The sequence below is a fragment of the Canis lupus genome, chromosome 36, assembly GCF_011100685.1.
Source record: "Canis lupus familiaris isolate Mischka breed German Shepherd chromosome 36, alternate assembly UU_Cfam_GSD_1.0, whole genome shotgun sequence".
In the NCBI taxonomy this organism is placed as follows: domain Eukaryota; kingdom Metazoa; phylum Chordata; class Mammalia; order Carnivora; family Canidae; genus Canis; species Canis lupus.
The window spans coordinates 29,971,996-29,999,494 of record NC_049257.1 but is presented as its reverse complement, the minus strand read 5'-3'; the positions used below and the strand labels follow the sequence as shown (position 1 = coordinate 29,999,494).

The 27,499-nt window shown below is 41.0% G+C and overlaps 1 long non-coding RNA gene across 4 annotated transcripts; it reads right to left on the bottom strand.

The window, feature by feature from the left end:
• On the bottom strand, window positions 1-27,499 carry LOC111094256. Of its 4 annotated transcripts, none has more exons than XR_005384898.1 (5): window positions 27,362-27,499; window positions 3,050-3,220; window positions 1,537-1,976; window positions 342-533; window positions 1-246 (listed from the first exon to the last, which is right to left on the bottom strand). It is a non-coding gene; the product is annotated as an uncharacterized LOC111094256 (long non-coding RNA). The 4 variants fall into 4 exon arrangements; XR_005384896.1 differs by lacking the exon at window positions 27,362-27,499 and adding an exon at window positions 27,102-27,284; XR_005384895.1 differs by lacking the exon at window positions 27,362-27,499 and adding an exon at window positions 9,372-10,489.

Here is a 27,499-nt window from a genome sequence, read left to right as displayed (position 1 = left end):
AAAAAAAAAAGATCCATCTCCACAATGTAACATTCAGCAGAATAGAATCAAACTGTGTTCAGTGTTGAGAAATGACACAGGTATTAAAATGACTCATTCAACAAATACTTACTGAGCAGCTGCTTACCCCATCATTCTTTTCCTGAGTAGATGGGGCTCTTTGTCAAGGGCACGGCTTGAAGTGAGGCTAATTAGAGGTCGTTGGATTTCACATCTGTGTGTAATTGCTTTAAGCTTTTGACTAGACTGTGCCAATGAAATAAAAGATTCAATTTGTAGCAAGAGAAAGAAGAATTTGCAAAAAGTAGTTTTTAAATTTAAAAAGCATGAACTAAACTTACTGGTTTTTTAAGGCACTCACTCTGGAGACAATCGTGATATGATTTTGAATGTCTGATTTCTTTGTGAGTCAGAATTATTCTTCAAGGTATTTTTACTTCTGGAAGAAAGCTCAATATTCTATCTTCATTTTGTGCCTGCTATGAATTGCTCCATTAAATATGCAGCATCCCTTCTTGGCCTAACAGTAAACACTGTTATTTTTTAAAGGATTAAAGCAGATGTACACAGAAAATAGATTACTTTTAAGCTACATCATCATTAACCAAAGGATTTTTTCATAAAAATATAAATATTGGCCAAAGTTAAAATTGAATATTAAATAAATATGCATTGCTTTAGAAGAGGTGTATGAAAATGTTTTCCTAGAATAGCATATCAAATTTTTTGTTTAGCTCTATTTCTTTAGAGTTTAAATTTCACATCTAAAAATATAAGTTATGGGCAGCCCGGGTGGCTCAGCGGTTTAGCTCCACCTTCAGCCCTGGGTGTGACCCAGGGTCCTGGGATCGAGTCCCACGTCAGGCTCCCTACATGGAGCCTGCTTCTTCCTCTGCCTGTGTCTCTGCCTCTCTCTCTGTGTGTGCTTCTCGTAAATAAATAACAGCTTTAGAAAAATAAAGTAAAATAAAAATAAAATAAAAACGTAAGTTATATCTGTCTACCCTTATCCAATTAGCTTGAATTTCCATCCCTTCATGAAAGAGTTTAGTCTGCATTTTTTGATGGCTTTATAATTCTTAAATATTATATTATGTTTTAAGATAACATTTAAATTGTCTTGATATTATGTATTATTTGCTTCCAATTATAACCTTTATATTTATTCATTTACATTTATAACTATGTATACCAATTTCTGAATATCTCCCATGTCAAGAAAGATGTTATTGCCAATTTATGGCTCTTAAATGCCCTTCAGTCATTTTGAATTTGTTGCTATCCTTTTCTGACAATATTATCTCCCATACTTTTTTATTCCCTGCAAATATTACATTATCTAGTTTATAAGTTGTGTGTTGTTACCATTTTCTACTCTTAAAAACATTGGCACCTTCTCCAAACTCCAACTTTCCAGTGTTCCAGATGGCAAAACTGTCTAAACGAAAAGCTCGTCTTTATTACAACCTGCTTTTACTCTCATACTTATTTAAGTTGTGTCATTAATATCTGCCCATCACATAAGCGTGCAACCACCTGGGAGAATCCGGTATTGGCAGGTAGTTCACTCTCAGGACTGGTTGAGTGGCCGGCGAGTACCCGCACTGAGGCACAAGGCATTGCACAGGAGCGAGAACCTGAGGTCGGGGCCCGCTGAGAACCGGGGGAGCAGCGACCTGGGGTGCCAGGGGCATCAGTGCAGGCAGGCACTCGGCTGGCTGCCACCCTGCCACGCAGTCACCCACATGCCATGCCGCAGCACTACTCGGAGCCCCCGGGCCGAGGGATCACCGCCGGAGCTGGGTCTGAGCCGGGAGAAGGGGAAGCAGCACCGAGGGTTGGGGCTTTCATTTCAGGGTCCTGCGGCCACTACCTCCATGAGCACGACGTCGGGCAGAATCAGTCCCACGTCTTCAACCTGCTGTAATAAAGTCTGGTATTTCCGTCTACATTTCCAGCTAAAGTTTAAGGATCCGCTGTTGAACCAAGAAAGGGAGATTGTAGCAATTTCTGTCTTTTCACCCGCCTTACAACCATTTATTCTCTTGGGTCATTTTTAATTTTCAACCTTTGATTTTAAAACATGAATTAACCGTATTTTTGAGATTCCTTAAAAAATAAAAAAGCAAGTATACATATGATCACCTCACTTCAACACAACCCACTTTACCAAAGAAAACAGAATAACAATTCTACTGGAAGAAACCAAAAACTTCCCTTTTGTATTTTCCTTCTAATTTTGACTGAAGTAAATCATGTTGCAGAAACCCAGAGGAACATCACCTGCATCAAGCACACACACACACTATATATACGAACATGCATGGCGCACACACACACACACACACACACACGCATTACTTCTCTACTCCCAAAAGCATTCACAATCTTCTCAAAACCCTAAGAGTCTAATGTACCAATTTGTGAAGTTTTTGATAACTGCATGAAGTGCTATTGTTTTTGTAGATTTATTTCAAATAGGGTGTTTTAAACTTCCCACTGCTGCAAAATACAGATGCCACAATGCCACACACCTGTGCAGACATTTTTAAGGGGCAATAAAGGAAAGCAGAAAACAAGCAACTGCTTATAAAAAAGATAGAAAGCCCTAAATACTGGGGTACAGGCTATGAGAGGTCACTGATGATGTTTGTATGATGCTTTTGAAAGGATACAGATGAATCGATATAATATTTTACATTATGATTATAAACCATAGAAGCTTATTTAAGAAATACGTGAAAACAGAAATATGCAAAAGCTTCATGCATTTCAGAGATGGCCCCTGATCCACACAGTTTCTGCACTAAGTGCACAGAAACTATTAGCGATTATCAGCATTTTTATTAATCTTAAAAGTCAATCTTAATCAAGTAAGATCTGATACAGAGCATCAGCCTGCGGGCAACAGAGATATTACACGGTGTCATTTTCTTGCTAGGTATTTGCTACGAAGAAGACCAAATACGTCATATGCTCCTCAGGGGCTTTTCTGGCCTTTCACATGTGGATGGAATACAGTATATTTTCCCCCCGGGATTCAGCTTACTAGGAGGCATCCCTTCATGTTCTATGGCCGCAGACCCTCTAGGAGGTTCCCGAAACGGCTCCTCGCTGCTGCTGGCTCAGCCTTCCTGCAAGAGTCGCCTGCCCTGGTCTTAATTGCAGAACACAGACCGCTGCTGAAGGCTTTTTCACTTGCAATAAAATACAGTCGTCTCTGAAGAATAAGGATAGGATTAGGCAGGAATCAGTCACCTCTTGTCTTTTAAGAAAAATGCTTTTTGTTTCTATGGAGACACATCTCATGACATGATGAAAGGTACAGGAGAGAGGAGGAGAGAAGCGAAGCGGAGGGGGTGACATGACGCACACTCGGTTGGTTCCAGTGGAAGGAACCAGCATCAGGACGACGCCTAAACAGCATCCTCCTGACGCTCCGTTAAACGGGAGCGGTTTTGCCAACACTCACTTGGTTTTCTTCATCATGTAGTGTTGTAACTGAGATGGCTGCTCCTAAGTGGCAGTATTCAGACCAGCTGTGCCCCTGACAAGCTCTGACCTACCTAGTGAAAGGGTGGTTGCTTATATTCACAGTAAGATAAAAAAGGAAGATAGGATCCAGAGACAAACCATTAAAACATTCTAATAAATGTGTGGTGTACATCATCGATTGCTTTTTCTCCCCTACAAGCATTAATACATTAAAAAATAAGCTTGAAATATGCTCTATTCAGTGTTAAAATATAAAGATAACTTCATCATCATCATTAATTTTGTCAAAATCGGCCACAAGCGCAGCCCAATCAAAAGTATCACGTATGAGTGCCTACTATGTTTTAGGGTTGGTTCTTTTTTTTTTTTTTTAACATATATTAGTTCATTTGATCTTCACAGTAATTCTCTAAGTTAGGCACAATTAACTTCTTTATATTTTACTCTAACTGTATAGATGTAATATGACTTCACCAATGTCAGAGCTTAGATTTGAAAAAAAAAATACATCTTATACATAAAGGAAGTAAGTGGAGCTTTGCCAATTAACAAGATAGGAGTCGTTCATATTAGTTATTTGCTCTTTTATCTTTTTTTAAAGTAATCTGTACACCCAACGTGGGGCTTGAACTCACGACCCCAAGATCAAGAGTCAGATATTCCACCAACTGAGCCAGCCAGGCACCCCAAGTTACTTGTTCTTTTCATCAATAAACCCACCTTGCATAGTTGCTAGGGCACACAACATTAGGTCTATTCCTAGCAGAAGGTTCAGAAAGGGGAGAAAACAGAAATAAGGTTGGTTAAGATCCTGAGGCATTCCAGGCGTTGAGATACCATTTAGTACATATGATCTCACTTCAGTTCTCTACAACTGCTGGAGACCAATTTTTCTCAGACGGGAAAGCACATACCCCCCAAGAATGAAATTCAGCGCACTCACAGACAAGCAGCTCCTCAGTGCGGGCGCCCGGCTTGGGGTCAGGCCGGAATACCCTCCCTGGGCTCCCATTACATCTCTTCAGATATCCAGGCCTTTGTGTCTAGTTCCACACTATTTCTCTCTTCTCTGTGCTACTGGGTCACAATCTCAAATCACTAAAAAAATGGTTTGTGATTTTCTGTAATTAATTCCAATGTGGTTATTCTGAGTCCTATCATTGAAATATTATCGATTTTCACTATCATACTTTGAGTTGTTTCAATGTTCTAAAAAAAGAATAATAATTTTAAAATGAAGTATTTGGGCAGCCCGGGTGAGTCTTGGGATCGAGTCCCACGTCGGGCTCCCTGCATGGAGCCTGCTTCTCCCTCTGCCTGTGTCTCTGCCTCTCTCTCTCTCTCTCTCTCTCTCTCTGTGTCTCTCATGAATAAATAAATAAAATATTTTTTTACATAAATAAAATCTTAAAAAAACAAAATAAAATAATAAAATAAAATGAAGTATTTGTTTTGTTTGGCAGAAAAAAAAATACTTAGCATTCATACGTTATCTGATATTTGGCTACTAATGCCTAAAAATATCCATAGAGATAAAAACAAACTATTTAGGGCCCTTGTAGATTGTTGCAAACTTCAATATATAAGCAAAACAATGAAATCTTACCCTTAGGAAACTTAATGAAAGGTTTCTTATCTTCCTGCTTTAGACATGATGCTAGTTAGAGTTGAAGAATAGGATGACTAATCACTTTCAAACAAAAACTGAGAATCTTAAAAAAAAAAACAAAAAAACAACAACAACCGAGAATCTCAAAGTCAGATATACAGGCCTACATACACCTCTTGCCTGAAATGTGGCTGATTATACTGCAAAGTGAATTGCCAGCACATTTATCATAATTTATAAATATGTTGTAGAGGCAAGTTTTATAATGACTCACTAAAAATTGGGAAACCTCAAATCCCTACCTCATTTATCTTACTGTGTTTATGAAGCCCCAGAAGTGGGACAGCTGAAGGACAACATGGGGACCAGGAGCAGCTGCGTGTGGTCCTGTGCTCGCAGCTGGTGTACACAGTCATGATTCTCTCTCCTCCTCCAAATCATGGGGATTTTGTACTGTGTTGACAAGTAACCTATGTGTGTATTATTTTCCCATTCTGCAGCTTCACTTCCTGCTTGGCTAGGTCCAAATTAAAAAAAAAAAAAAAGGCAGTAAAATGTACGTATTTCTCATGCACTTATTCACATCTGTCCTATTTGATCATCATGCGTCCAGAATTATTCCATATAAATCTATCCGAATCCTCTCTCATAAGAAATATGCTATTAGGGATGTTGTGATATATCTTTACTTGGTAAACAGTATATTTTTAGTTTTTTATATATATTTGCCACAAGATACAGCGATTTTGATCTTTACAAAGGTATAAAAGAAAGTGGCATTTGTTCTGATCCTTGAAGAATGCCTAGATGTTTTCCAGAAAGACAAAGAAAGGCTGGACATCTTAGGGGAAACATTACATTGGTAAAGTTGCGGAAGTGTCAGGGGATGGGGGAGCCTGGCACAAATGCGTGTGCTCCAGGGAGGCCTAAGGAATTTCCAGAAACATAAGCCAATGCCACAAACTGTGACAAGAGTCAAGAGTAGTAATGAATCGTTAAAAAATTCAAATTTTCCCCAGCACCAAATGTGAAGAAGAGCAGCTTCCCTCTCCCTTTTCTTAAAGCCCTTCCTTGTAATCGCAAATGCTTCCTCTGTCTCTTTGAGATGTACGGAAATCTTTTAGAAGCCTAGTAGGCCTCTTGCTGGTTTTGCATCTCGGGGACCTTCCTTGGCGTCCTTGGCACCATCTTTTTGAAACGTGAACCTCAGGGAAGGTTGAGGCCAGTGTCCCTGTTTCTAGACATCTGGACACAAGGGGAGCTTCCTGCTCGTCTTAGAGACACCAGCTCCGTCTTGCTGTGACTGAAACAACGGGCTGCCCGTACGCGGGGACGGTCCGGGCCTGGCTTTAGGAAGGCGGGAGCTCCGTCCTCACGGGCTCTAGCGGCCGGCGTCGGGCGTGCGGTGCGGCCTGCCTGGATGCTTCCCCAGCAATGAAACTATTTTTTTTCCTTTTTGCACTTGTGGAGATGTCGGAGATAGCAGAGGGCCTTATTTTTAATCACGTCCAAAATAGACCACCGAAGCCTCTGTGAGCTGTGCCTAGAACACCGAAGTCTACTATTAGGAAAAGCCATCGAAAACCTGGAGGGTCTTGGTCCACACACACGTGTGCTTTCCAATAAAGCGTATTGGCAAGGAGGCAGCGGCCGGCGAGCAGGGCCCAGAGGCACGTGAGCACCTCAGAGATACCAGAGTCGCCCATGGGAAAGGTCAGAGGCCTGATTACACCAGTGGTGCTGGAGGCAGCCGTCGGGGCAGACAGGCAAGTCCCTGAGTTGGCAGGCCCGACAGGTCCTCATGCGGTCAACGCCAGGGATGCCAACGCCGAAAACCTAGCAATTCATGACGAAGTCTTGGACGTCAGCTTCTGTGACCTACTCGATACTGGCTGACCACTGAATGACCACGACGCACCGTGAACTGATGCCAGTGTTCGTGTCGGCCAAAACCACCCGCATCACAATCCTGTGAAGCACACTGTCCGATCGTGCTACAAAGGAAGATACCGAGGCACGTTTCTGAGCGATTTGCCAAAAGTTACAAAAAAAAAAAAAAAGAGCTCGTGGATCCAAGATAAATACTTACTATACTAAGGACTGGAACAAAATATGGTAACCAGTTAATCATATGTAGATAAAGAAAGAATTATAGATGAGTATGTGGGAGTACGTAGTGACTTGGGGCGCGGACAGGTATTAACACCAGTGGAAGAAAAATATCAACAGAACCACTAACCCAAGAATACTCTTTCACAGAAAGCACTTCTTGGAAGACGGACCAATGTACAATTTTTCTAAAGCTGACTAAAAGGGTACGGGTGTCCACTGGGTAATAAGTACGGGTGCGCTCCCTGGAGCACGAGGTATAGACCACTACTACTGACGAGAGACACGCAAACTAACAGAGGAAGGGTCCACGTGGGAACTCTCCGGAGAAGGAACTAACAGAATGTCTAGAGAGCTTCTTCCTTCTCTTCCTTTTCTATTTATTTATTTATTTATTTATTTATTTATTTATTTATTTATTTATTTATGATAGACATTGAGAGAGAGAGAAAGAGAGAGAGAGAGGCAGAGGGAGAAGCAGGCTCCATGCAGGGAGCCCGACGTGGGACTCGATCCCGGGTCTCCAGGATCAGGCCCTGGGCTGAAGGCAGCGCTAAACCGCTGAGCCACCCGGGATCCCTTCTCTTCCTTTTCTAGAAAAAAATACTAATAAACACTTCACCAACATTTGAGTAACTATGAACGATCCTGCAGAAATAATAAGTAGTGTGTGCGTATGTCTGTGTGTGTGGATAAACACAAACATGTACACGTACACATATACACACACAGCATATCGTTCTAAATAAAATGGTGGGAGGTGTCTACACATCAAAACGTGTGTGCATATATACACATATATTATTCCAGATTATAAGACCTTGCATACCGTGAATGAATATACCTCTGTCAAAATCAAAATTCTCTCTGTAATTGATTTCTCTGTTGTGCCCGAGATTGCGAATCCTAGAAACCACCGAGGAGCTGACACCGATGCAAACACACGAGGGTTTATTAACAAGCTCGAGCTTGGGTCCAACCAAGTGCACCCGACACAGCGGAGCAGGGACTTGGACCCCAAGGGGGGTTACAGGTGGGTTTTTATGGGCTGGCCTAGGGGATTTTTAGAAGAGGGGGAGGAATTTCTTAAGCTCCGTTTTCATTCCAATACGGGACTTTCTGTCTCTGTCAAGGGCGTTCTGAGCTCTGTTTTCATTCTGATATGGGATTTTCTGTCAAGGGCATTAAGCTCTGTTCTCATTCTGTTATGGGACTCTCTGTCAAGGGTGTTCTGCGGTTTTTCCTATAAAGTTCAGCTCTTATTCACGGGGGCCTGAGATGGCTGTACTTGTGCTAACGCTAGACTTGAGGTGGAGTGGCCTTAGTTTTCTCGGCCTCCACACTCTAAATATTTCCTCCTGGAAATAACACTGAGCAAAACCGATTGGTTGTTTAATTTTCTATTAGTCTCATAAGTCAATCTGAGATGTCACTAATTAATTTCCTTCGTTGCACCATCAATTAGGTTCAATTAATTCAACTCAGTTGAATTACTTGAATCAAGTCGAAATGTAATTTGTAAGTATAAATGCTTAAAGAAACGTTTCATCAGATCAACACAGAACAGTTATCCCTATTATGAATAAAGGAGATATGCTACAGAATAGCATTTTTTCCCCAGAAACTCCCAACTATAAGGAGGAATACTAAATGTCCACTGATGGACGAGTGGGTAAAGAAGATGTGGTAACACACGCACACATAATGGAATATTACTCGGGCATGAAAGAGGTTAAGATCTTGCCGTCTGCGACAACATGGATTTACCTAAAGAGTATTTTGCTAAGTGAAATGTGAGTCAGACAGACAAAGGCAAATACACGTGGAATCTAAAACACGAAGCAAACAGACAAAACAGAAACAGACTCATAGTTACGGGAAGCAAACTGATGGCTGCTGGTGGGGGAGGGGGAGGGGACGGACAAAAATAGGTAGGGGGGTTAGGAGCTACAATTCCCAAGACTGGAGAAACAGGCAAGTGAAAATAGCAACTCGTGGCTCCCCACAACAGAGACTCCCAGGTGGAAACTGCAACAGGAGTCGAAAAGCCTCAACCGCAACGGAGCACTTGCTGAAGGCTCAATGGGAAGGACTCTGAGAGGTGAAAATTCAAGGGTACCCAGGCAAAGGAGAGCCTCCACAATTTGGGAGGATTTACCTCCAGACCGTCCAGGCTCTCACACTAAATACCAGAGAAAAATCCCCTTGTGCTTCCCGCAGAAATGGGAGAAAGGAACCATTTTTAAATATTCTAGAACACTCCATTGTTGACAGAGCCTGCCCTCGCACCTCACCGGCTGCAGCGCTGTCAGAGCCCAGTCTAACCAAGGGAACGGAACTACCCAACTCCAATCAGCTCTCGTCCAAGCAGAAATCAATGAAATTGAAAACAGGAAATCATTAGAGAAAATAAATGAAAGCAAAAACTGGGTCTTTGGAAAGATCAATAAAACCCAATAAACTTTTAGCCAGGCTAACAGAAGATGAAGAAGACAGACGATACAAATCGCTAAAATCAAAAAATGAAAGAGGAGTGGCTTTCTCTCAACCGCGTGTCCATCAATGTCCAGCCAAAGACAAGGGCACCTGCTGCAGGCCTCAAGCGAGCCACCATCCCGCTTGCAAAAAAATATCCTTATATATCTTTCTTTATACAACTTTGCCACTTACACTGGAATTTAACTAAAAATTTAAATGCTGGGTCGGGCTGTGTGCACAAGAGAAATTACACGCCAGACGGCCTTCCAAAGTGGTTGATTTCTGTCCCCAACAACAAGGCATGAAAGTTACCACTTGCCTGATGGAGTCTGCTTGGATTCTCTCGCCCTCTCCCTCCGCTCCTCCCCTGTGCATGTGTTCTCTCTCTCTTGCTCTCTCTCTCTCTCTTTCTTTCTCTAAAATAAATCTTAAAAAAAACTAATGTAAGGTTATGTTTTAAACTTTTCTATTTCTGTCTTTAAAGAATCCATCCTCTGGGCGCCTTGGTGACTTAGTTAAGTGTCAAACTCTTGGTTTGGGCTCAAGGTATGATCTCATGGGTCCCGCCCGAGTGCTGCACGCGGTGGGGAGTCGGCCTCAAGATTCTTTCCCTCCGCCGCTCCCCCAGCCTGCCAGAGCTCTCTCACATAATTACATAAACAAAGAGATCTTTAAAAAAGAAGAGAACACATTATCAAAATGAGCAGATGTTATAGCTGCAGTGGAGAGGAAATACAGTGAAGGTACACGGTCTACAGATTCCTCATATACGTTGCCTTTGATTTTAATGAGATAAAATGTAAATTAACATATTAACATAGAAATTATTTTGAAATATGATAGGAAATTCTAACAAAATTGTGCGTGTTTGTTGTTGTTTTCTTTGTTGTTTTTCGGTTTGTGACTTGCACTTTTGATTGGCTATTACCTATAAATATACTGAATCTTTTTTTTTAAAGATTTATTTATTTATTTATTTATTTATTCATGAGAGACCCAGAGAGAGAGGCAGAGACATAGGTAGAGGGAGAAGCAGGCTCCTTGCAGGGAGCCCGATGTGGGACTCGATCCCGGGACCCCGGGGTCACGCCCTGGGCTGAAGGCAGACGCTCACTCAACCGCTGAGACACCCAGGTATCCCTAAATCCTGAATCTTGCTTCCATTATATTATTTAATATTTTTATTGATACGGTGTACATATAATAAAATATACATATTTTTGTGCTCAGTAGGATGACTTCAGGCAAATGCATGACTTCCTCTAACCCACACCTCTTTCAGAACTGGCTCCTTCCCATCTGCAGAAACTTCCCTCATGCCGCTTTCCAATCTCTGTCCTCACGTCATCCCTCACCAGAGCCAAACACTGATCTAATTATAGTCACCATAAACAACTTGACCTCTTTTAGAAATTCTTATAAACGCAATCATACAGCATGTATTCTTTTATGTCTGTTTTTTATTCGGCCAATCATCATGTTATGCATATCAGAATATTTAAAATTTTTATTGCTGAGTCATATTCAATTGTATGAATACATCACAATTTGTTTATTATTCTCTTGATAGCCATTTGGGATGTTTCTAGTTTTGGCCTATTATAACTTAAACTCTTATGAAAATTGTTCACAAATCCTTTTATGTATATATATTTTATTTTTCTTGGTTAGGAGGCGAATTGCTGGGTAACAGGGTAAATATAAGTCAAAATTCATAAGAAACCAACAAACTTTTAAAAAACTGGTTGCAACATTTACATTCCCACCAGCAATGTTTGAGACTTGCTCTTGTTGCGTTTTTTTTGTTTGTTTGTTTTACATTTTTAAATGACTGCCTTTTAAATGTAGCCATTCTGGTAGACATGGAGAGGTATCTCAAAGTGGTTTATATTTTCATTTCACTTATTACTAATAATACTGAGTATTATTTCATATACTTATTGGATACCTGTATATCTTTCTGACATGCGTGTTCAATTTTTTTGTATATTTTTATTGGGTGTCATTTTATTGGAGTCGTAACAATTCATTATATGTTTTATTTTTTTTTCATTTATTTTTTTTAATTTATTTATTTATGATAGTCACACAGAGAGAGAGGCAGAGACACAGGCAGAGGGAGAAGCAGGCTCCATGCACAGGGAGCCCGACGTGGGATTCGATCCTGGGTCTCCAGGATCGCGCCCTGGACCAAAGGCAGGCGCCAAACCGCTGCGCCACCCAGGGATCCCTCATTATATGTTTTAGATGCAAGTTGTTTGATATAAATAACATTTTGTTCCAATTTGTCTTTGTTTTCTTAAGGTTGTCTTCTGAAGAATAGTTTTAATTTGATGAAGTCCAACCTTTCCTTTCTGAGATAATGTTGCCTATTCTAGGCCATAAAGATAGTCTCCTATATTTTCTTTTCCAAATTTTTTAATAGGTTCAGATTCAACATTTAGGTCTATGATGCATCTCAAAATAGATTTTTGTTTATCATGTGAGGTAGCTTTGGAGGTTTTTCTTTTTTCCTCACATGATATTTACTATTCACTATTTCTCACTGAATTTTTTTCCCATCGAATTTTTCTGGTGCCTTTGTTGAATATGAGTTAGACATACCTGGATTGCTTTATTTCTGGACTCTCCATTTTGCTCCATTATTATATGTGTCTATCTCCACATTTACAATACACTGCTTGAATTACTGTATTTTTATAGTAAATCTTAAAATCAAGTGGCATCAATCCTCTAGCTTTGTTCTTCTTTTTCAAGATGGCTTTAGCTGTTTAGGACCTTTGAATTTTCACATAGATTTGCAATCACCCTGCCCATCTCTGAAGTAGATCTTGATATGCTTTTTCTGGCAGCTGTATCGAATCAATTGATGAATTTATGGAGAACAGCCAAGTTAACAATATTAAGCATTACACTTTAGGAACATAATATGTTTCCCCATTTATTTAGGTCTTCTACAATTTCAGCAGTTTTCTACTTTCAGTGTGGGAATTTTTTTACACACCTTATGTCACATTTGTCCTTTTATTCTATTATAAATATGATTTTAAATTTTCAATTACTTATTGTGTATGTATGGAAATACAATTGATACTGACTTTATATACTGAGACTTTTTATTATTTTTGATAATTTTAATTAACATTTTTGATCACTTATTTTTATTTCAGTTATTTTACTTGTTTTGTATGTATAGATTCTAGATCAATAATCATGTTATCTGAGAATAAGGATAATAAAACTGTCTACTTTCTCCCTTCTATACTTTATGCCTTTTTCTTTTTTTTGCTTTATGTAGTAAAATATCTGTGAAGTATAAATAGATGTTGTAGAAATGTACAACCTTTAACTGCTTCAGATAATGATCCTAGAAAAGGAATAAGTATTTGCAAGAGCCCTTCTCCCTTTGCTTATTGTTTACTCCTTGTTTTGTTTTTTACTTCCCAGCTAGCTCCTAAGGTCCACAGCCAGCCTTTCTCTAATTTCTTTTAAATTGTTTGAAACTACAGTGCATCTCATTACCTCATGCCTAACCAGCCTGACTCTTCAAATTAATAGTAATGAATTCATCTATTTACTCATCTATCTGGAAATACAGCTTACTTCAGCTTATTGACATTTTTAAATGCAACTCAAAAGTTGTGTAACAATGGTACTACAATGATGCATAAAATTGAGTTTGAGTAAGGAACACACTATACATTGGAGGGTTAGTAATAAAATCTGAGAATGCTAATGATGACTCCAAGGTTATCATCCCTGCTCTAGATACTCTTTGCAGAGTTCTGCCTCAGAGACCTGTTCTAGTTCTTCTTTTCAGAGACTTTGCAGAGATGATCTTGGCTCCCAACAAAAAACAGTAAGTAAAATTAGGATATGCATGATAAAAAAAAACTGTTGAAAAAAAATGTTCTTTTGGGCACCTTGCTTGATTCATGAATTCTGTTGTATGCTTTTTTTAAACTCAAGAGCATTTCAAAGACCTGATACTGTTTGGGAATATGAAAGAAAAATTCCCTATACTTTTTGTAAGCTAAGTAAGAAACAACAGAAAAAGTTAGCTACTTTAAAGGACAGAGAGATGTACATGAAATCCTAATAGACATTATGTTTATGCCCTTAACTTAGGCAAAAAAAACCCAAAATGTTGCATTGCTTTACATCCTCTAAGCAAATGAATTCTAACCCTAAAATTCCATTCCACCTCTGTCTCTATTAGGATTCCTTAATCAGTTATGGCCATGACTATGAAGAAGTTCTTGGAGCTTGCATCACAGCAAAAGCCAAAGACATCCAACCAGTATTGGCTCATCTCTTCATTTACTTCTTGCCTCTGAAATGCTTGTCGCTCAGTCTTCATCACTTCATCCCTAGGCCCAGTGTCTAGCAGTTTCCACATCCAATTTAGTCACAGGGATCTTTGCTCAAGAACTCTGGGGGCAAGTGTTGAGCATCTCTGAGTCCGTCAGTCATCATTTGTCCTTTTCTAATTAATATTAGAGCAAAATTGTGTGATGCTTACAGACTCTCGATTATGTACACAATTTACTTTTATCCAAACTTCTTTCATGAGCAAGATGCAATTCATAAAACTCTACCGGTAACTGAATACTTTTTTAATGGAAGCAAAATTATATATTTAAATACTAAATTAAGCTAACAAGAGAGGATATATCTATGAAAAATTAAAAGAAACTAAGTTGTAAGTACTTATATTTAATGTGAATATAGCACTAATAGAAATATAAAGATAAAATGTAATAAATTACAAAAGTTACTTGTTACTGAAAACAGACACCCATAAAAACGAATAATATTTTTAAAAACTTGAGGAACCTCCACAGTTTTCCAGAGTGGCTGCACCCACTTGCATTCCCACCAAGAATACACAAGGGTTTCTTTTACTCCACATCCTTATTGACACTTGTTTCTTGTGTTTTTTATTTTACCCATTCTGACAGGTGTGAGGTGGTATCTCATTCTAGTTTTGATTTGCATTTCCCTGATGATGAGTGATGAGCATTTTTTAATGTTGTTTGTTGGCCATCTGTATGTATTTTTTGGAAAAATCTTCTACGTTTGAACTGCATTATTTGTCTTTTGGGTCTTAAGTTGTATTAGTTCTTTATATAGATATTAACCCTTTATTGGATATGTCATTTCTAAATATCTTCTCCCATTCAATATGTTGGTTTTTGTCGATTGTTTTCTTCATTGTGCAGAAGCTTTTTTATTTTGAAGTAGTCCCAAAAGTTTATTTTTGCTTTTGTTTCCTTTGCTTCAGAAGACAAACATCACACATCAGAGAAATTACTGCCTATGCTCTTACTGAGTATTTTTATGGTTTTAGGTCTCAGATTTTAGGTCTTTAATCCAATTTGAGTTTGTTTTTGTGTAGAGTGAAAGAGGTACGGTTTCATTCTTTTGCATGTAGCTGTCCAGTTTTCCCAGTATCATTTGTTGAAGAGATTATCTTCTTCTCATTATATCCACTCTTTCTTTGTTGAAGATTAATTGCCATATAATGGTGCATTTATTTCTGGGTTTTTCTATTCTATTCCATTGATCTATGTGTCTATTTTTATGCCACTACCATACCATTTTAATTACTATTGCTTGGTAATAAAACTTGAAATATGGAATTGTGATTACCTCCAGTTTTGTTTTTTCTTTTGCAAGATTGCTTTAGCCATTCAAGGTCTTTTGAGGTTCCATACAAATTTTAGGAGTTTGTTCTAGATCTCTGAAAAATGTTATTAGTATTTTGATAGAGATTGCATTAAATGTGTAGATTGTTTTGGGTAGTATAGACATTTTAACAATATTTGTTCTTCCAAACCATGAGATGAAATATTTTTCCATTTCTTTGTGTAGTCTTGAATTTCTTTCATCAGCATTTTATTGTTTTCAGAGTGCAGATCTTTCACATCTTTGGTTAAGTTTATTCCTAGATATTTGATTGGTTTTGGTGCAACTGTAAATGGGATTTTCTTAATTTCACTGTCTGATGCTTCATTATTAGCATATAGAAATGCAACAGATTTCTATACATTGATTTTGTATCCTGGGACTTTACTGAATTCATTTGTCAGTCCTAGTACTTTTTTGGTAGAATTTGTATGGTTTTCTATATATATAGTATCATGTCAACTGCAAATAGTTTTGCTTCTTTCTTACCAATCTGGGTGCCTTTTACTTATGTTGTTTAACTGCTGTGGTTAGTACTTCCAGTACTATGTTAAACAAAAGGCGTGAGAGTGAACATCCTTGTCACATTCCTGACCTTAGGACAAAGCTCTCAGTTCTTCACCAGTGAATATGATGTTTTCATATAAGGCTTTTATTATGTTGAAGTATGTTCCCTTTAGACCTACTTTTCAGAGCGTTTTTATAATGAATGGATGCTATATTTTGCTGAATGCTTCTGCACCCACTGAAATGATCATATGGTTTTTATCCTTTTTCTTATTGATGTGAAATATCATGTTTACAGTTTTGCAAATATTGAACCACCTTTGCATCTCAGAAATAAATCCCACTTGATTGTGGTGTATGACATGTTAAATGTATTGTTGGATTCAATTTGCTAATATTTTGTTGAGGATTTTTGCATATATATTCATGAGAAATATTGACTGGCTCAGTCAGTTAAGCATCTGACTCTTGATCTTGCCTCAGGTCACGATCTCAGGGTTATGAGATCCAGCCCCCACACTGTGGAGCCTACTTAAGAGTCTCTCCCCCTCTCTCTTTGCCCCTTCCCCTGCTTGTGCATATGTACGTGCACTCTCTCTCTCTCAAAAAAAAAACAAAAAACAAAAACAAAAAACAAATGACTACCAATAGCCTTTGTAATTGACAATTATTTCCCTGAAAGATATAGAAGACATCAAAAAATATAAAAGGGTAATTCAAAAGCAATACATGGGTGGATTTCACCCAGTATGCTGAACAAATTGTAGATCAACAGTCACATTTTCAGCCTTAGCACTTCACTCCCACTCTCATCTTTCTATCATGGGGCCCTGCCCTCAGAGCCCTGGCTATTTTCTCTAATACTCAGAAAATGATCCATGTATGTGGCTTACCTGACTTCTAATGCCCCCCATCATCCATCCATAAACCTCTAGCTTTTCCTTTCAAAAATGTTTGATGATATGTCAGTTAGACATATTATTTGGGAATAATAAATTGTGAGAGTTAACTGAAGTGTAAAATGCTCTACTCTAGGAGTCATGGTGGACAGAACAAAAAGAGCTCTGTCCCAGGGCTTTGTTATCTAAAAGGTGCCAAAATCTAAATGATTTTTAGAAGGCTTTAAATATTTCGAGGTCCCTTTTGTTTTATTACAATAGTCCACCCACACTTTTCTGGTTATGATATCAGCAGAGCTGGATGAGATCAGAGCACAAGATCAGAAACCTTGGACTCACTTTGTTATCAAAGACCACCTCATTTCCCTTTAGACCTCGCCCATTCTACACCCCACACCATTCACACATAGACTTAGCTCCATTTTTGACCATCTGTATCTAGCGATGCTTGCCTGAGGAGATAACTTGCTTCACGAAAGACATGTCAGCAACCTTCAGTTTAGATGATAATACAGTACAACCTGTGAATTAAGTTTATATGCACATGATGATTCAGGTTAAAATGTATGTAGTATAGAGATATACAGGAATACTTGAGATATTAAATATTTTTGCAGATAAGGCAGTAAGAGTCCAACTAATTGTCTGCATTATTAGACCAAGAGCAACAAAATTCTTTCTCACAAACCGAATGCAGATTTGTCAACACAGCAGTGTTAATGAAAAACATGGAATCAACTGACAATGATAGAAAATTCTAAAATTTACAAAAGATGTACATTTCCCAGCTTTTCTTAATAAATTAGATCTAACAATAGGCACCCACATTGCTGCTTCGGAGTGAGTGGAAAATGTTTCTTCTAGTTCTCTACAATTATCAGCCTCTTTCAGTCAAAAAGGTCACTGTACTTCCTTATGGACCTGTATAGTCCTGTTGTGAACTTCTAGTCACAACATTTCATTCTCAAATATCTTCATTCTTAGTAGTGTTCCAGTTTAACGAAATGTGCATGAATGTGCAACTCATTTACCTTCCTAGTTCCTAATAATATTCTATTCTGCTACCATGAAAACATAACAGAAGAGATTGTTCAGTAACTCCCTAAATGGCCATTACTGCCATTACTTCCATCCTCTAGTAAAAGATCCTTCATCACAAAGACCCTTGTGGACACACTGGAATCCAACTCACAAATTTTTCATAATAAAATTTGGTAATAAAAGTCCCTTTCTTCTCTGACAAGGGATTCAGGATGTCAATTTATTTAGGATAGAGAGAAAGAGAGATAACAAAAGAGAACACAAGTGGGAGGGCATGGAAAGGGAGAACAAGCTCCTCACTGAGCAGGGAGCCCAACATGGGCCTCAATCTCAGAACCCCAGGATCACGACCTAAGCCAAAGATGCTTAACCATCTGAGCTACCCAGGTGCCCTCAGGATATCAATTTAAAGTTGTCTGTGTACACATCTCCAATGAAGAAGCCAACAGGTAGAGGCAAGGAAAGACGAAACACCAGGTAAGTCTTAATAGTGTGAATAAAAAGCTTATCTCAATTGCTATTGTCATCTATGACTTTCCTAGTTTAGAGGGTGATATATTCCATTTTTGTTGAGCTAAATGGAGCTCAGTTTCTGCTAGGATGCACACAAAAAGCATCATTTACTTTTATTCCAATAGCTTATTGTTATTGAAAATAAACAAATAGGGGTGTGCCTGGGTGGCTCAGTCCGTTAGGCATTCAACTCTTGATTTTGGCTCCTATCCCGATCTTAGGCTTGTGGTATCAAGTCCCTGTGTCCAGCTCTGTGCTCAGCAGGGAGAGTCTGTTGGAGATTCTCTCTTCCTCCTCTGTCCTTCCCCCACTTGTACACGTGCACACACACACATACACATGTGCACTCGAGTGTGCTCTCTCTCTAAAATAAACAAATAAATCTTTAAAGAAAAAATAAAACATACAAATATAATACAAATGAAAATTAGATCTATTTTGGTGAAATAAATCAGTAACTTCCCTGTTCTGGCTCCTTTACATTTAATTTTAAGAATTATGCATCTGTTTATCTCTTTCATATCCTCCTAGAGAAAGAGGTGCGCACGTGTGTGTGCACCTATCAAGGAATGCTAGAAGAAACAGAAATCATCCTTTCCAGCTTTTTAAATTTACAGAAGTCTGCCCTGGCCTGAATTTTTGAGTTAACCCCCGCCAAAAAAAATTTATACGTTGAAATCCTAACTCTTAGAGGTAATGTTATCAGTAGGTGGGGCCTCCTTGGGAGGTTCTTGAGAGTAGAACTACCATGAATATGGTCAGTGCTCTTTTAAGAGATCCCACAAAGCTCCCTAGTCCCCTCCACAACACGCGGATACGAGAAGCCTGTGACCTGCAAGGCCCTTATGACCTTACTGCCAGCCTGATTTCGGGCTGTCAGCCTCCAGAGCTGTGAGCAGTGACCTGCTCATAAGCCACCCAGTCTGTGGTACCTTGTTACAGTGGCCTGAATGAACTAAGACAAAGTCACAGAAAGATTGTATGGTGAAACTGTACCTGTTCATTTACAGCTGAATAAAAATATATTTTTGTGCATTAAATTTCCTTTCATCACGTTTACTCTTCTACGTTTGTCTTATCCCTCATTTGGTGGGGGTGGGGGGAGAAGCTGATGGTTACTGACAACTGAAATGGAGTCATTTACTCATTCTGTAAGATAGACACTCCCCTACCCCTTACAAGATCACACTAATGATAGGTAACTTTTACTGAGCACCAGTGTAACGTAATGTTGTTATTTGTCTTTTCCATTTAATCCTTGCCACAGCTCAATGATACGGGTACTGCTATAACTGACATTTTATAGATCTGGTTATTTTTCCACGGTAATGCACATAATTATTGCAATCATTTAAAAAATAAATCTACTGTTTAGCTTATTTTATATATAAAATATATATAGCTATTAATATATAATAGCTAGATTTATATACCTTATATTTATTTTGTTTTGTATAAACCGAAAATACTCTTTATAACGAGGCAGATTTAAATAAGGATAGATTCCATGAGTTATCAAAAATCACATTGCCTAGTAAAGATAAGAAATAGGATATAGACTCAAATGGCCTAATTCCAAATCCAGAGCTATTTCATAGAGAAGCTTGATATAAAGCAGTAGTGTCTTGAAATTAACAGTAATTCTTAAAAATTCTTCAAGATTGAATTAGCTTGGTGCTGGGTTGTAACTCTGGACATATTACTGATAAAAGGAATGTGTGCCAGATTATTAAATAGTTTAGTGACTGGTGAAAACTACTCTAGGAGATGGAAGGTTATACCAGTGTTCTATTTCTCAGCTTAATGAAACTTGGAAGACGTCTGTTAATATATCTGAACCCAGTCAGTATACCCAGTCACACATTCCTCAGGCTAATGAAAAAGCCCTCTACTGAATGAGTTTTTTATGTTTATCCCTTGTTATTAAAATGGGGGAGGAACATACAGAAGAAAACTATAAATCAGACCATGGGAAGCGTATTTTAATTCTAGACTAGACCAAAAAATTGGAACTCTTTCTTCCAAAGGAAACAGAAATAACACCTCAAGTATAGCTATTCCATACTTAAAGTTTTAATTAGGTTCTCCATTTTCTAAGTTAACTTTGGCAAAAAAACAAAAAAAATCCGATTAAGGAAATTATTCTAAGACTTTTGATGCAAGTAAAATACATAATAACAAATACAGTTTTCTGTTAGTTCTGTCCATCAATGACATTTTTTTGAAGCGGTTAAAAATGGTGAAGACTTTTAAGGGGAACAAAGAATTAACCACTAGGACTCTTCATCAGGCTTCACATCCTATCATTTAGCTCATGAAAGACAGGGTTAAATGGCCTGGCCTTTCCCAAGACCTTGTGTATCTTATTTCTCTCGTCCTCAAGCTAAGAGAATAATCCCAGATATGGTATGAATTTGGTCCACGGTGTGTGGCAGGTACTGTTCTCTGTGAAACATACTCCGAGGCAGAATGTGCGCAGAATGTTTATCCGGGCCTAACGCACGTAAAGCACGAAGGAAGGAAGCAGAATCGTCCAGAGAAAGTGGCGGAGATGGAGGGCAGGTCCCACAGTTTCCTTTACCCCACTGGGGAGATCTGAGGCTTGCAATGGTCTCAGCTGTTTGGCGTCAGCGTCAGTCACTGCACCTCTGTCTCGCTCTGTCATTATTACATAGTCCTCAAGCTCTTGTTTGTTTTTTTTCTATTTTTATGGTATTGGCCGAACTCTGGTAAAATGTTAATGCTGTTATAGCCAATATCCTTGCCTTTCTTCTTAAGTTTAATGGGAATGTTTCTAATCCGTCAACATCAAGTCGGCTATCCAAGGGTGGATTCCTGGTAGGCACCATTTTCAATGTGTGTTTCAATTCCTGATGTGTTAAGAATTTGTTATAAATGCAGGTTAAATGTTAGCGAATGCTTTTTGAACATTTATTTAGTTGGTTATATGCTTTTCTATTCCCATCTGTTAATGTAGGTTATTTTCTAATGATGCGGCTCAGTAACCAAAGGGATTAGTCGGCATGATCTTTCCATTCTCCATCCATCCAGCTTCCATGGCCTCATTACGGAGAAATGTATGTCCCTACCTCCCGACTTTGGGCTAGGCATGCCACTAGGGTTTGTTTGTGTTTGCTTTTGTTTTGATGGTTTTGACCAATAGTACATAGGGGGAAATTAGTCTCTACCGTGTTGGAGCCTAAACACTAAGATTTATTGTTTTCACTTGCCGTCATGTACTCTACTTCTGCTGTGAGAGGAACATGCCCTCACTAACCCGACAGCCCAAGGAGACGGAGAAGGAGAGATACAGGAAAAGTTACTAAATCACGTATGATTTTTGTCCCTATTTTCAAAAATAAAATCAGTCTGCCTTTCTCTTGTGTGCTTGTCTGGTTTTGGTATCAGGGAAAGGGAATACTACTGACCTTCTACAAGGTAATGTATCGCACAAAGTTGTGTATGGCCTATGGCAGTGTATACAATGTCACCAATCATTTGGTTTTATGAACCAAAGCTTTCTAATTTTTATCAATTACCCTTTATCTTTTTTTATTATTTTCCTTCTAGTCTTTTGAGTTTGTTTTTAAATTCTGGTTATTTTTGAGCTTCCTAATTTCAGAATATATGTTATTCTCAGAGAACTGTATTGGCTTGTTATATGCATTTTGCTATTTACTACGTTTTAATTCATTCAATTTAAATAGCTTATTATTTCTATTGTTTTCTCTTTAACTAAAGATATGTATTCAAAAATATATGTTTTCACTTCCAATGGAAAATAAACTATGTGTATTTAGTTCATCTTTTTATTGCCTTTTTCCAGAAAATGCATTTTCCAGAAAATGTAACATATTTTTAATGTATTCAGATTCCCTGCTGACTTCTATGTTAAATGCTATAAATATTTCAAATATATTTGAAAATAATATGGACACTATATATTGTTTCTTGGATTCATAATTCCATGTTACGTGTGTTTGTGTATACATACACCCTCATTAATACATTACAGAAGATTTTAAATTATGACATTGATGTTCTCTGGTATCTCTCCATTAATTTTTCTATCATTAGAATTAGATGCAGGGGCTGATATTATGAATATCTTTATATTTTCAATATGTAAGATTTATTCCTAGTAATATATGTATATGTTTAATTACATGATAAAAAGTAAGTATACAGAATTTAAGTAGTTTATGTACTTTAATCCTTGATAACAAATATTTAATAATTTTACTATATACGGGAATGAGTAAAGATGAAATGACACAGTGACTTTCCATACATTAAATATACAATTTTACTGTATTAAGGAAAAGAACTGTAGATGATGGAAAATGTAATTTGACTCTTTTTTTGCACATCTGCCTGCCTATACTTTTTTCAGGCTTAGTCTAGAATAGCCTAAGTATGATGAGTCCTTGTTCTTTTTTTTTTAATATTTTATTTATTTGATCATGAGAAACACGGAGAGAGAGAGAGAGGCAGAGACAGAGGCAGAGGGAGAAGCAGGCCCCACGCAGGGAGCCCGACACAGGACTGGATCCCGGGACGCCAGGGTCACGCTCTGGGCTGCAGGCGGCACTAAACCGCTGACCCCCGGGGCTGCCCTGATGTGTCCTTGTTAATAGAAAGACAGACATTATAAAAGAAAATGCATATCTGTTTTATTTTTCATCTGAATGTGACAGCGCTCAATTCCAATACTCTCAGCTTCTGAGTCCTGTTCCTTAGTCTAACAGGGGACCTGACACCATAAAAAACAGTCCTAAATAGAGGAGACAAATATTTTCACACCACAAATTGTATTTTCCTCATCATGCCTGAAATCACTGGATTTAGCTAATAAATCCAACCTATGTAATACGTAGCTTATGCGAAGCCTTTAGCATCTCTCTATAAATTGACCAAAACATTTAAGAAACAGATTTCTCGGAGGCCAATAACCGGGTCGCTCTTGGCCGCTCATCAGCAACGCGCTGCCACTGCAGATCGGTCGTGTCTGGAGCCCACTTCCCACTCACGGCGCGGCCCACGATGCCACCAGTAACTGACGCCCCGGCCACCGGCACAGCTGTCGGTGACATGCGCCACGACCAAGAAACGCAGGCCACTCTTGGCTGGCCATATTCCGGCCCCATTAATTGGGGTCAAAAACAGCATCATCCGTTTGAATCTAAAAATAAATTCTTAACCTTTCACTAGCAAACAGCTCGAGTCCCTCTCCCAACCTAGCCTTTTCACAGAGATTCTAATAGTTTCACCTCTTTTGCGGGTAAAAATTTGAAATGTGCGTCATCCTTCTGCCTCTGGCAAGCTTTTGGAGGAAGCCTCCAGCAGCTCTAGGCCGCAGGCGATCGGATGACCCGGGCGCCGGCCTTCGTGTCCCCCCAACCTGCGTGGGATAAACGAAAATACAAGTAAGCGCTGTATTGCTTGTACTGGCGGGACACCCGGGGCAGGGGGCACGGCAGGTGCTCCACGGGGAGGGGGGGGGCCGGCAGCCAAGGGGCCAGGGGGGCCGGGGACCCACGGAGGAGGCCCTGCCCTTCCTGCGGGGCCTTCCCTGCTGCTGTCTGTCCTCCTGAAGGGCCCCCTTCCCATGCTGAGACCTTAGAGGCCTACCTGCGCACCTGCACCTGAGGCCCCACCCCCCCACCCACCCCCCACACCCCCCATCGGGCCAAGTGGGCCGGATAGGCGCCCAGCAGGCACCCGGGGAGACCAGCCTGTCCACTCGCCACCCTCCGTCCCTGTCCTGTCACAGAGGCTATCTCCACTGTGCGGGCACCAAACTGATGCCACTGGATGTGCACCGAATAAACAAAAGGCGCATAATAAAAGTGGCTTGCGGGAGAGAGGGATCACCTTGCTCCCTACCAGGTTCAAGCACCACTGGCTGTGACCATCCCTGCCCTGGGGGACTCCACTGGACCGCACAGAACGACGGTGCTACAGCTTTATTTTTTTTTTTAAGATTATTTATTTATGTATTTATGAGAGACAGAGAGAGAGAGGCAGAGACACAGGCAGAGGGAGAAGCAGGCTCCATGCACCGGGAGCCCGACGTGGGACTCGATCCCGGGTCTCCAGGATCGCGCCCTGGGCCAAAGGCAGGTGCCAAACCACTGAACCACCCAGGGATCCCTGTTGCTACAGCTTTAAAATCAATATGATAAATTAAGTAATTCCAATTATAATTACATTTCTTGTGATTATTCATAACGGTGTAATTACTTTTTATTAAAATGACTACTTGTCTAAAAATTTAGTGATGACTTTGAAATGAAGAGAACAATGCAAATGTGACATATCTGGTAGATATAAAGCCAAGACATTGATTACATTTTGATATTTACCTCAAGATTTTAACTTGCTCCCAACTAAGTTACAATAAAGAAATAGCTATAAATTTTAATTAAAAAAAAATTTGCTTTCAGTTTTCATTTCCAGACGATAGTAGAGAAAGGAAGCTATGATTCATTAGCATTTTATTTTAAACCATGTCTACAATGATTCCGTACGATGAATATTTTGATACTTTTACTCCTGGAATTTACTCTTGGAATTATTTATAATAGTCTTTTTTTCTCATGGAAGATGGATCTCAATTTAAAATTGAAATTTGACATTTCATTTACTCAGCTGAGGCTGACACTAGATGACGTTACTTAAATAGCCTTAAAACCCATGGGCAATAGGAGACATAATACAAATGTGACCATCGGGACGCCCGGGTGGCTCAGTGGTTTGGTGCCTGCCTCCAGCCCAGGGCGTGACCCCGTGACCCTGGGGACCTGGGATCGAGTCCCGCCTCCGGCTCCCTGCATGGGGCCTGCTTCTCCCTCTGCCTGTGTCTCTGCTCCTCTGTGTCTCTCTCATGAATAAATAAAACCTTAAAAACAAAAACAAACAAACAAACAAAAAAAAAAAAAACGTGAGCATTCATACTGCACGAAGACCTTGCACACATCTAGTCTGCCGGGCCCGCAGCCGGAGAGTCTGAAGTAACGTCACAGCTTCAGTGTAAACTGGACACGTCACTAACGTCTCCTTACAACTTCAATAAACACATTTACTCTAAACTGTACAAGAAGTTAAAATTTTTCTTACTCTAAACTATAAAATAAGTTAATATTTTTCTTGGCACCGACGAAGAAAATACTGCTTTGTCAAAACTACTCAAAGCATTTTCCAATTATTAGCACAGTGAGAAGTAACTAGGCCCAAAACCAGGGTCGGGATTAAACAACATATTTTAACTAAATGTCAGTGACCATTCCAAATGCAAACCTGTTCTACATAGAATGTTAATCACTATTCACATATTTATCACTGGATTTTTGAGATCTAAGTGTGTAAACTGGAAGCGCGCAGCCTAACGACCTGACACACACCGCGAACCGCTTGTCCCAGTAAGGCAGGGACGTCCACCATCTCCTCCGCGTCCGCATAGACATACAGGCAGCCCAGAGAAAGAACGCGGCCGTTGTCCTTGCCATGAGAGCTCGCAGCATCCTCCCCTGCACCCGGCCCAGGCCGCCCCTCGGGGCCCCGCGGCCTCCACCCGGCGCCCTCGGCCGCCCTCGCAGGACCCAGGTCCTACGGCCTCCGCCTCCCCAGGCCCTGAGGCCTGCACTTCCGCCCTCAGCCTCCCGGGTCACCCCCTTCCGCCTTCACCCCTGCGCCCCACACTCCACTAGGCCAGGACCCGCTGAGCCCCGCGGCCCTCACCCGGCTGCCCTCGCAGGGCCCAGGACCCACGGCCTCCACCCCTCCCCCAGGCCCTGAGGCCTGCACTTCCGCCCTCAGCCTCCCGGGTCACCCCCTTCCGCCTTCACCCCTGCGCCCCACACTCCACTAGGCCAGGACCCGCTGAGCCCCGCGGCCCTCACCCGGCTGCCCTCGCAGGGCCCAGGACCTACGGCCTCCACCCCTCCCCCAGGCCCTGAGGCCTGCACTTCCGCCCGCAGCCTCCCGGGTCGCCCCCTTCCGCCTTCACCCCCGGCGGCACCCCAAGCCCTCGGGCGCCGACCTGAAGCCTGAGTCCCAAACTACACCCTAACATCTCGGGGGCCCGGACTCCGCCCGCCTCGGCCTCCCCGATGCGCCCTCCCCTCCCGTCACACAGATGCTCTCTCTTGCTCGGCAAAGTCTGAGGGTCCCCTTTCCCCTTAATTTCTGCGGTCGTTACTACCACCTGGGACTCGGGGGTCGGTTTCCATCCGAAATCCCAGGAAATTAGAACAGACCTTGGCATTGTCCCCCGCACTGGTCACCTCGGGACGGCCCGTAACACCCCGTGTCTTGCTGCCGTCCCCATGACTCTTCTTTTATTCTTAAATTACTGCTGTTCCTTCAACCTTTCACACACACCCCCTGTTGCGTGTGTGCATCCGGGTCTCCTCCCCTCCTAGTTACCACGAGCTCCTTTCCTTTTTCTCTTTTTCTTTTTCTTTCTTTTTTTTTTTTAAGTAGGTTCCACTTGCAGCGCGGATGCCGTGACCTCAGACGGAGCCCTGCGCGGACGTCAGTGACAGGTGAGCCCACGCGAGTCACGCAGGCACCCTGACCCCCGCCTCTTTCCTGGGCGCTCCTCACTTTGTATCTTCTGTCGTCTTATTCCATCCCTGAACCTTGTGTCTCTGCCATAAAATCATCACACACGGAGGGCGCCTCGGTCAGACACCGCGGAGGTCAGACCCGCCTCGACCCCCTGGGAGTTGGCCGCTTCCGGCGCCCTGGGTCAGACCCACCTCGACCCCCTGGTTGTTCCAGCCGCTTCCGGGGCCCTGGGTCAGACCCCCACCCCTAGAGCTGGGTGTTCTGGGCCTGCTTCCGGGGCCCTGGGTCAGACCCATCTCGACCCCCTGGGTTGTTCCAGCCACTTCCGGTGCCCTGGGTCAGACCCCCCCTAGAGCTGAGTGTTCCGGCCCCGCCTCTGGTGCCCTGGGCCAGACCCCCCCTCTACACCTGGGTGTCCCGGCCGACTTCCGGCGCCCTGGGTCAGACCCACCTCGACCCCCTGGTTGTTCCAGGCGCTTCCGGGGCCCTGGGTCAGGCCCCCACCCCTATAGCTGGGTGTTACAGGCCGCGTCCAGTGCCCTGGGTCAGGCCCACCTCGACCCCCTGGGTGTTCCAGCCATTTCCGGTG